We start from the raw sequence: 11603 nt of genomic DNA on the forward strand, positions 1-11603 counted from the left end.
AAACCAATGGCTCTCTAGTTGCAATGGAGGCCTGCTCAAAGGGAGGGAATACATGCCTGATACCAAAAACCTACAACAGGGGTAGTCATAAGCCCTAGGGATGTAACATCTGCTGGTGTCTGGCTACATACATATACTATGCTCACCAAACTGCCTGGTAAGCACTTTTCTTAATGTTCATACTCATATATTAATGCTACTCTCACTTTTGGGGTTAGAGAAGCTTCTCTTTTCAGATGGCAGTGACCTTGAGATGATTCAGAAGGCACCATAATGCTGAGAGGTGACAGCGGAGTGCTCAGCACTAAAATACCTCTATCACACCTTCCAAGGCTCCAGGTCCATTGTGAAAGATGTGGTGGAAAGAATGTAAGAGCCAAAGGAAAGATAGGACTCCTTACAACATGCTTTTCCAGACACAAAATGGCCTAGGTATCCATGATCTCACAGTGTCTGACACTACCTACACAAGACCCTCATACTAGGAGGAAAAGATGATGGCATCAAAATAAAAATGAGACTGATTGAGAGGCAGAAGGGGTATGATGGAGAATGGAGGTGCAAAGGGAAAAGTGGGGGGAGGGAGGGAATTACCAGTGGTTATTGTCTATAATTATGGTAGTTGTCCATAAAAAAAATTAAAAATATTTAACATGAAGGATGGAGGAAATCTACACATTATTAGTGGTCAGAACAACTAATGCTTTGTAGAAATGCTGAGATTGGATATATGATCAATTTGGCATATTCTGTAGGCAATAAGCTATATAGTGTAAACATCTATAAGAAGCAAACAATTCTGTAATTTATCTTGCATTTAGATATGACAAGTGCTTCCTCATCGTTGGTTTCAGTGATTTGATAGCAGTCTTGGCAATCTCAGAAGACAAGGCATATGGGAAGGTAGTGAAAGCAATGTCTTTGATCCTTTCCAGTGTATGCACTGCAGATTATAGACTCCATCATCCTACTAGAGTTTTGTAACTCCTTTAGACAGGTGTTTTTGGCAGTTCAAGAATTGGAAACTCAGGGAGATAAAAGACTTGGTTACAGTTTGACAACTACTAAGCAGGGTCCCCAAGTCTCATACCAAGATCTGTGTGGTCCTGATATGGTATATAATCACAGTAGCCCCTGTTCCTATGGCATTCTGACAGTGGGTTTCAGGATGAGAAGCCTGGCCTGGCCTGAAGGTCTTCATACTGTGGTTTTCCCTGAAGCTGGCCTTGGTACTATGCTTGTCTTCCTCCCTCACCTCCTTTATTTCTCTGCTTAGATGTTTTCTCTGTGAAGTCTTCTCTGACTAAAACACCCTATCTCTTACACATTCAAGAATCTCTGAGGCCCTTTCCTTGTTTCATTTTTCCTCCAAGTACCTAGCATCATCTGACATATTGTCCATTTTCTAACATTACAATGCAAATTACATAAGGATAGGAGATCTTGTCCTGATCTTGATGGACCCCATCCATAGAGCTCTTGGCTGCTACCTAAATGCTGTCAATAGATATTTGCAGACTGTATATAAGCTATAAATAGATTCATGTAGGGGAGAGTACAGGGAACAGCAAACACAGTATCACTGAACTGTTTCCCCAACTCTGTGCGTGTGTGCATGCACACTTACACACAGGTGCACAGATGTGTGCAACTTCAGGTGTCATACCCAGGAATGTTAGACACCTTTTTTGAGACTGGGTCTCTCACTGGACTGAAGCGTGCCAGTTAGACTTGAATGAGTGCTCAGCATGCCCCAGAGTTCCTCCTGTCTCCTCTCTAGCACTATAATTATAAATTTGCACCATCATGCCTGACACTTTTGCATGGATACTGGGGATCAAACTCAGGTCTTCATGCTTACAAAGCGAACATTTTACTGACTGAACTATATGCCCTTAGCCCCTGTATCATTTCTTTTAAAATTTCAAGACAAGATCTCACCAAGTTCCCCAGACTAGCCTTGAACTTGTGATACTCTTGCTTTAGCCTACAGAGTAGCTGGGATTATAAGCCTGTGCTATTAGACTTGGCTTCTGAGTACTTTCCAGCTTGAATTTATAGCAGGCCAAATGACCTTAAAGTGCCTGATTCTGAGCTCTGAGTTTATTTAGTCATTCATTCATTTACCCTGCTTTTCTTTTCTTCATATCCCTTAATGCCTCCTGAGACTCCTACTCACACACTCATCATACTTCTTTTCTTCATTCTAATATGAACTCCAAGAAGAGAGGGACTTTGCCCCATAAAGTGCTATAGTCTCACACTGAGAAACATGCCTTGCATAAAATAAGAGCTACCACACATCTCTTGTAATGAAGTAATAATTATGATAACCTAAAGTTGCTTGTTGAGCATCAGTTCCATCCCTGGCACAATTATCTCAGGTTCATGAAAGGAAAACCAGTCAGCAGCACAGGTAGGATGTATTACAGGAGAGAAACAAGATGGGGACCTAACCCAGCTGTGAGGCATCAAGAACACTTGAGTGGATTGACTGTCCTGAGCCAAGCTATAGGAATGGCAGTCTATGCAAAGGCACCATCCAGGCAGGTACAGGACAACATAGAGGAAAGCACATGCCTTGATATGAGATGCTGTAACTCAGGTGGAAGGAGAAGAGGCCAGAGAAGCTGCAGTCTAGGGGCTTATATGGCATGCTGGGCTGCCAGCCTTTACTCTGAGGTCAATGGAGGACTCAAAGCAGGAATTTGACATGAGCATCCCACTGTCAGCATTTGAGAGGAAAGAGGAGACAGCAAAAATCAATCCTCATATAAACTCCACAAAGTCAGCAAATTGTAGTTCTAATACAATGGGGCTCTTCAGTCAGATAAGCATGGGCATGAGACAGGATTGTACTCCCCAGTTAACCTCCAGCCTGTGTGGTGAGGAAGGCCAATGACAGATAGGCCCAGCCTTCTGTAAATGGAGGACAGGAATGGCCCAGGGACTTGTGGAGACAGCTCTTGGGGAGTATTCACATGGGTAAGGCCTTTCTGAGCCAGTGTTGACTAGAAGGCAGCAGATATCATGATAAATGAGAAATTCCCTCTCTAAACAACTCCAGAGCATAAACAGGAAGATTAAAGCCTTTCTTTGCCCCATTTAAATCAATTGTTTAGTTAAATACAATTAAAATATTTTATTTATTTATTTGAGAGAGTGAAAGAATGCCAGGGCCTCTAGCTTTTGCAAACGAACTCCAGATGCATGTGCCACCTTGTGCATCAGGCTTATGTGGTACTGGGGAATTGAACCTGGGTTCTGAGGCTTTACAGGCAAGTTCCTCAATAACTAAGCCATCACTTCAGCACTCATAAAATTTTAAGTAATGCAAATAGTATATTTAGTATTTGGGAGATTTTGTTTTGTTTTGTTTTTCCAAGGTAGGGTCTTACTCTAGCCCAAGCTGACCTTGAACTCACTTTTACAGACGCAGGCTGACCTGGAACTCACAATGATTCTCCTACCTCTGCCACTTGAGTGCTAAAATTAAAGGTGTGTTCCATCACGCCCAGTGAGATTTTTTAAAATAGTAAGATGGGTAAGTAGAACTTAAAAGTGATAAGATGAACTGACTGACCAAATCTTTAGTTTCTTGAGACCCTACTGTAATCATGTCAGCCAGTCAAGCTTTACCTGAGTGTGAAAAGGGAGAAGTAACAGGCTAGTGAATGCATGAGGCACAGTGGGATCTGTGCCTCTGAGATCAACTGCCAGCGCAGCAGAGGAAATGCTTGTCCAGCAGCGAGCCCTCTCAGCTCACCTGCGTTGGGCCTATCTGTGAAAAGCACAATGGCCTCTGTATCCTCACCATCCTCAAGATTGTGTAGTCCCACTCAAATTGGTACAAGTGATTTTTAAAAAATTAAAGTGAAATTCTCTTAATATAAAATTAACAGTATGATTCAGTGGCACTTACTATGCTCAGTGCCACACAGCTTCCAGTTCCAGACACACATCACCATTCTGAGTCCCCTCCCTCCTTCTCCTGCTGATCACCACCCACCAGGGGAGCCTTGGTCTTCCTCCTTCTTCTGCCAACCATCAATCTTGTTCTGTCTTCATGGATTCATCTAGCCTGTGTGTTCCATGGTTGGAATTATAGCTGGATGTGGTGGCTCACACTTGTAATCTCAACACTCAGGAGGTTGAAGCAAGTAGTCCACTATGAATTTAAGGCCAGCCTGGGCTACACAATGAGTTCAGGACAGCCTGGGCTCCAGAGTGAGACCCTGTTTCAAAAAAAAAAAAAAAAAGAAAAAGAAAGCATAAAATATGATACTTTCTGTGTCTAGGTTCTTTCACATAGAATAGTGTCTTTAATGTCTAACTACCTTGTAGCGTGTATCAAAACTCTTCATTTTTGTGGTCAAGAAATACTGAAATGAAATGTTATTCCATCATCCTTGTGTGCTGCTGTGATGGTGCCCATGATGGTCCTGGCTTCTACCCTTCAGGAGTGGCAGCCATGCTGAGGAGAGGACAAATGTAGATTCTTATTAGGCTGTGCTCCAAAGTCATCATCTGGCTTCTGTGCTGATGAAGCAGGGTTGCAATGGTGGTTTTGAAGTCACCAGTGACCATGAAGCTCAGAAAACTGTTATGAACCCCACTGGCAAGTCAAACTTGTGAACCACACAGGCAAGTCAAACTGTTGTGGACCTTAAAGTCAGGAAAAGCAGGTGTGGAGGGATCAGCCCCAGATTTAATGTGCAGCTCAAAGACCTAGAAAAATGGCAGAGCGACCTGCTTGCTCCAGTCAGTTTGGTTTCATTAGAGTGAAAACCTCATCTAGCATTGTGGACCATGAAGAAGCAAGGCAAAAACACACAGGAGTGAAAATGCTCAGATTCTTTTACTAGGGATGTAAAACATACATAAATAACATACCTTAATGAACAAAATATTCTATGCATATAGTCCAATTCACTTATGCATTCACCTGTCAATGTGCTGCTCCTGCCTTTTGGTCTCATGAACACATGTGTACATGCATCTAAATATCTGTGTTGAGCTCTTGTCAGTATACACTAGTAATATCTGAGAAAAAAGCAAAGCAGTTTAATGGAGGAAAGATTGCAATCAGGCTCCCATAATTAAGCAATCAATCAAACAAACAAATACAAAACCTTCCACGACCTAACCCAGATATTTCATAATAAAATTAAGAGTGGATCATAAGGCTGGAGAGATAGCTTAGTGGTTAAGGTATCTGCCTGCAAAGACAAAGAACCCAGGTTAGATTCCCTATTCCTCACATAAATACATCTACATGCATAAGGTGGCACATATATCTGGAATTGGTTTTCAGTGACTAGAGGCTCCCATTATCTTCTGCCTCGCTCTGTCTCAAATAAAATATTTAAAAAACAAGAATGGATCACGGATTTACATGTAAAACCATAAAACATTCTAAAAGAAAACAGAGGAAAATCATGTACACCTACGGCTATGTGAAGAGTTCTTACATGTGATACCAAAAGTACCTTCCACAAAAGGAAGAGTTGATTGTCATGGCTGTATTTAAACTAAACCTCTGAGCATTGCAGAAGACCCCATTAAAAATATGTAAAGAAAAGCTACAGATTGAGAGAAAGTCTCTGTAAACCACATGCTTGGCATGTAGAATATATAAAGAACTCTCAAAATCAACAGCAAAAATAACCCAGACATCCCCATTAGAAAATGGGCCATAGACATGGACAGAGATTTCACCAAGCAGGAGGTATAAATGGCAAATAAACACACAAAGTTTATCATCATTAAGCATTAGGAAAATGTTGATTAAAACCACAGGTTACTTTTTACCTATCAGATGATCTAAAGTGTTGATAATAGCAAATACTGCCAAGAATGCAGAGCAACTGGATTGCTCAGAGAATGTCTCAGGGGAATGTCTCATGGCACAACTATCCTAGGAAGATAGTTTGGCTGTCTCTGATAAAACTAAATATGTACTTAGCCCAGAGATACAGCATTTGTACTCTGGCATTTATCACAGAAAAATGAAGACCTAGGTTCACCAAGCATACCTAAATGAATGTTTCTATCAGGTTTACTTGTTATAGCCCTCAACTGGACACAGCCAAACTCTGCTGCATCTGTATGGCTCGGCAAGAGAAAGGAAGGAACCACTGATTTATGTATCAGCCTGGATGAATCTCTAGGACATTATGCTGAGTGAGCACTGAGATACATCAGTGCATCAAGAAGAGAGAACCAACTGCGGACCATGAGATGTTTCACCACCACTCATCTACGCCGGCCCAGAAGTGATGACACAAATACTGCTCTCAGGTCTAGCCTGAAAACCAGTTCCAGGGAGATGGGGACAGACATTGTGATCATTCAAACCTCATCAAAACAGAGATCTAGAGCCTGCAGAGAAAGCAGTACTAAGTCAGATCCCTATCTTTCTTTCCTTCCTTCCTTCCTTCTTTCTTTCCTTCTTTCTTTCTTTCCTTCCTTCCTTCCTTCCTTCCTTCCTTCCTTCCTTCCTTCCTTCCTTCCTTCCTTCTTTCTTTCTTTCTTTCTTTCTATTTATTTGAGAGCGACAGAGAGAGAGAAAGACAGATAGAGGGAGAGAGAGAGAATGGGCGCACCAGGGCTTCCAGCCTCTGCAAACGAACTCCAGACACGTGCGCCCCCTTGTGCATCTGGCTAACGTGGGACCTGGGGAACCGAGCCTCGAACCGGGGTCCTTAGGCTTCACAGGCGAGCGCTTAACCGCTAAGCCTTCTCTCCAGCCCTCCCTATCTTTCTTACCAAGGCTCAGGGAACATTGCAGAAGAGGGAGCAGAAAGATTGTAAGAGTCAGCTTGGGTGGGAATAGCTTGAGGCACTCTATCCATCTCCCCTCTCCCAAGGGACTAAGGCCTCTTGGTCCTCACAATGCTGATTAAGTCCACTTGGTCCCCACAATGAATACCAATAATCCCATAGAAGAAGAACCTCAGCAGAATGTGGTGGGGGTAAGAAAGTCTAAGAGTACAACCTTTTAAAAATATATTATTTAGGGCTGTAGGGATGCTTTGTAGTGAACACACTTGCTTGCAAAGCCAAAGGACTGAGATCCAATTCCCGAGGACCCATGATAGCCAGATGCACAAGGTGGCACATGTGTCTGGAGGTTTTTTTTTTTTTTGTACTGGTTAGAGGCTTTGGCATACCCATTCTCTCTCTCTCTCTCTCTCTCTCTCTCTCTCTCTGCCTCTTTCTTGCTCTCTTATTTATTTGAGAGAGAGAGAGAGGGAGCGAGAGAGAGAGAGAGAATATGGGTGTCTGCCAGGGCCTCTAGACACTGCAAATGAACTCCAGAAGCATGTACCACTTTGTGCATCTGGCTTTATGTGGATACTGGGGAAATCAAATCCAGGTCCTTAGGCTTTTTAGGCAATCCCTTAACTGCTGAGCCATCTTTCTAGCCCTGAATACAACCTTTTTATTAAAAAAAATCAATAAGTAATGTTTTGTATTTTATTTTATTTATTTGAGAGAGACAGAGAGGGAGAGAGGGAGAGAGGGAGAGAGGGAGAGAGAGAGAGGGAGGGAGCATGGGCATACCAGGGCCTCCAGCTGCTGCAAATAAACTCCAGATGCATGTGCCACCTTGTGCATCTAGCTTTCGTGGGTTCTGAGGAATTGAACCTGGGTTCTTTGGCTTTGCAGGCAAGTGCTATAAATCTAAGTTATCTCTCTAGCTCAATAATTGTTTTAAAAAGTCAACTTCAAAAGGTAATATATTGTGTAATTCCATTCCATAGCATTCTCAATATGACTGCAACAATGGAGATATTGGTGGTAGCAAGAGGGCAGAGGCAAACAAGTGGGACTCTAAAAGGACTGTGTGGAGGCTGCATGGTGGTGGTGCTGACGTTACATCAGTATGTACATAGTGCTGTAGTCTGGATTTCCAATGTCCCCATGGACTCATTTCTCACAGGCATTGGCCCCAATGTGGCAAAGCTAGTAGAAACATCAGGGGTGGATCTACAAGGAGGTCTTTCAGTTATTAAGAAGTGCCCTTCAAGGGGCTGTTACATCCATAGTTCTACCTTGTTTTTGTCTCATCATTTCCCAGCCATGAGGTGAGTGGTTTGTTCTAGCACATGTTTCTTGGGTTACCTGGCCACTGGTTCTGAAGCAGTAGGACCAAGTGAGTGGGCTAAAACCATGAACCAAAATGAACTCTCTTTAAAAGTTGATTGTCTCTAGAGTTTGGTCACAGGAGGTTGGGACTATACACACACTAACTGCACACACACACACACACACACACAAGTAAGTAATAATAAATAAAAATAAATAAGTAAATAAATAAAATGGACTAGGTGGCTGGAGAAATTTCTTGGAGGAGGTGAGTTCTGAAGTGAGCTTTGCCAAATAGACTTGATTCTGAAAGTACAGAACTGAGCACAGGTTTGTTTCCAATTATCAGTTTTCTTAATCAAATTTCATTTTCCCAAAGATTTTTTTTTATGGCTTGGCCTATGAAGCCCAATATGTTTACATATGGTAGGATGGATATGGGACTGGCTTGAAGCCTGCTTGATTTGGAGCTCAAAGATTGCTTAGAGCCACTTCAGTGGGAACTTCTTACTGGGATAGGGTGGCTTTACCTTAAGTCCTGGGCTCTACTGCCACTTGCTGGGGTCCATTAGACCAAATTCATACAGCTGGGAGCTCTGCCAGAATAAGAGTATTTCTCCTACCCTCAGTTTTCAGCTGGGAAGAATTTGAAAATGAATTGAAATTGAAAACCATGTACTGCTGACAATGAAATACTCTGCCTTAGGTAGGAACACATTTGCAGCTGATAGAGTCTTGATTCTGTGTTTTCTTGCACTTACTTACTGGGTTCTAGCCCAGACGAACCACATTAAAAACAAAAACAAGAAAAAAAAAAAACAAAACCCTAAGCACCAGATATAAATAGACTCTGAGCAGAGGAAATTCATTCCAGCACTTGTTGCAGCAAGGGGCTTCCATTCCACTTGCTTCTGCCTTACTTTATTGGCAAGTGTTAGCTGTGTTATTTGCAATGAAGTTAAGTTGGGCATGGTGGAACACACCTTTGATCCCAGCACTTAAAAGGCAGAAATAGGAGGATTTTGGTGAGTCTGAGACCAGCCTGGGGCTACAGAGTGTGATCCTGGTAAGCCTGGGCTAGAGTGAGACCCTGCCTCAGAAACACCCTCACCCCCCAAAAAAAGGTACAATGAAGTTTTACTTTATCTTTGCAGACACTAATACTTCAGAGAAGCCCTCTACTCTTTGTGTAGGAAAGATGTCCCAACTGAGCCCACCATGACACTGCACATTCAATGCCAGAAAGAATCCCACACATGCTCATAGGAGCCCCAGAGGGTGCCTTATTCAACAGCCTCATTTCACAGGTGAGGAAACACAGACCAGAAGAAAGTGTCCTCATCAGAGGTAGGTGCTTTTAGTGATGGCTTATATTGACCATCTACTTGACAGGACCTAGAATCACCTGTGAGGGATTATGACAATTAGATGAACCTCTGGGTATGCCTGTGAGGAATTAATTTGACTAGGTTAATTGAGGTGGGAAGACCCACTTTAACTGTGGGCAGCAGCATTCCAAGGGCTGGAGGCCTGCACTATATGAAAAGGAGAGTGCTGGGTGAGTAGCAGCATTCATCACTGTGCGTCTTCACTATGGGCTGAATGTGACCAGCTTCGCTTCAAGCTCCTGCCACCCTGCCTCCCCTACCATGATGGACTGTAACCTAGAGCTGTAAGCTGAAATAAACTCTTCCTCCCTTAAACTGAATTTTGTTAGATATTTTGCCTCAGCAATGAAAAGTTGACTAATATGATATTCATTCATTTCATCTGCTTGTTTGCTCATTTGCTACTTTGTGAACTAGATGCTCTGAGTGCGGGCATCCTATATACCTACCTGCTCCCAGGGAGTTGCCTGAGTATGTATGGAAGAGGTGCTAGATAAGAGAAAGAAACAAAGATTGGCTATGTCATTACCATGGTAAGTGCTGGAAAGAAGTGAAGACTGGGCTGGAGAGGTGGTTCAGTAGTTAAAGTGCTTGCCTGCAAAACCTAATGACTCAGGTTTGATTCCCCATATGCACGTAAAGCCAGATAAATAGTGGTGCATGCATCTGGAGTTGTTTGCAGTGGCAAGAGGCCCTGGCAAGCCTATCTCCTCTTATTTGCTCGCTCACTATGGCTCTCTTTCTCTCTCTCTCTTTCTGCCTGCAATAAATAAATAAAAATATTTTTAAAAAGAAGAAGAGAAAAACCAAGGAGGAAACTTATTTCAGGGGAAGGATGGCCAGGGAGGACTTTCCAGAGATAACATTGAGGCTGTGGCCTCGGTGATAAAGAGACCGTCTGTATTAAGATTTGGGGAAACAGCCAAGGCCCTGAGTCAGGAAGGTGGCAGATAAATCTCACATATAGGGATAATGGATGAATGAACAGCTAACCCTCCCAGCATAGAGGATGAGGCAAAGATGTCTAGACCAGTAAAGATTTAAAATTTTTTCTTTTTTTAAACTATATTTATTTATTTATTTGAGAGAGAGGGAGAGATACAGAAATAGGCAGGTAGAGAGAAAAAGAGAGAGAGAGAGAGAGAGAGAGAGAGAGAGAGAGAGAGAGAGAGAGAGAATGGGTGCTCCAGGGCCTCCAGCAATTGCAAATGAACTCCAGATGTGTGCACCCCCTTATGCATCTGGCTTATGTGGGTCCTGGGGAGTTGAATCTGCATCCTTAGGCTTTGTAGGCAAGTGCCTTAACTGCTAAGCCATGTCTCCAGCCCTAGACCAGTAAAGTTTTAAACAGATGAGTTGAAAGATCTGATGTGTACTTTTAAAATATTTTGCTGAATGGGATGGTGTGTAGAGAAGGAAGACTAGAAACAGGGAGGCAGACTAAGGGGCCACTGCACTGAGGCCAGGTGTAAGAACATGGCCTAGACCAGGGCACAGATGATCCAGAGAAAGAATGGGTCTGGGATGGACTTCAGAGGTAGAGCTGTCAGGGCTGTGGTTGGATTGGATGTGGGGGTGAAGGCAAATCAGAGTCATCAGAAGTACCAAGGCTTTTGGTTTGAGAAGATGGGTCACGGGCCTGGGAAGATGGCTCAGTGCATGGAGTGCTTACTGCTAAAGCCTAAGTACCTGAGTTCAATCCCTAGACTCCACATAAAAATCCAAAAGCTATGGGCTAGCAGTTAATGTGCTTGCTTGCAAAGCCTAAGAACCCAGGTTTTATTCCCCAGTACTCACGTAAAGTCAGATGTGCAAGGTGGTTCATGCTTCTGGACTTGGTTTGTTTACAGTGGCTAAAGGCCCTGGTGTGCCCATTCTCTCTCTCAAATAAATAAATATACATAGTTTTAAAAAGCCAAAAGCACACTTCTGTAATTACAGCATCCTGATGGCAAGGTGAGAGGTGGAGACAGGAGAATTTCCTGGAAGCTGGTGGAGAGTTCAGTAAAGAACAGCAGCAGAGAGATTCAGAGAAAGACAAATTCTGCCTCAAATGAGGTGGAGAGGCAAGGACCAACTCAAAAGTTGTCCTCTGACCTCCACACACCCACCATGGCAACACAC

Source organism: Jaculus jaculus, chromosome 11 (genome assembly GCF_020740685.1).
Source record: "Jaculus jaculus isolate mJacJac1 chromosome 11, mJacJac1.mat.Y.cur, whole genome shotgun sequence".
NCBI classification, from domain to species: Eukaryota; Metazoa; Chordata; class Mammalia; order Rodentia; family Dipodidae; genus Jaculus; species Jaculus jaculus.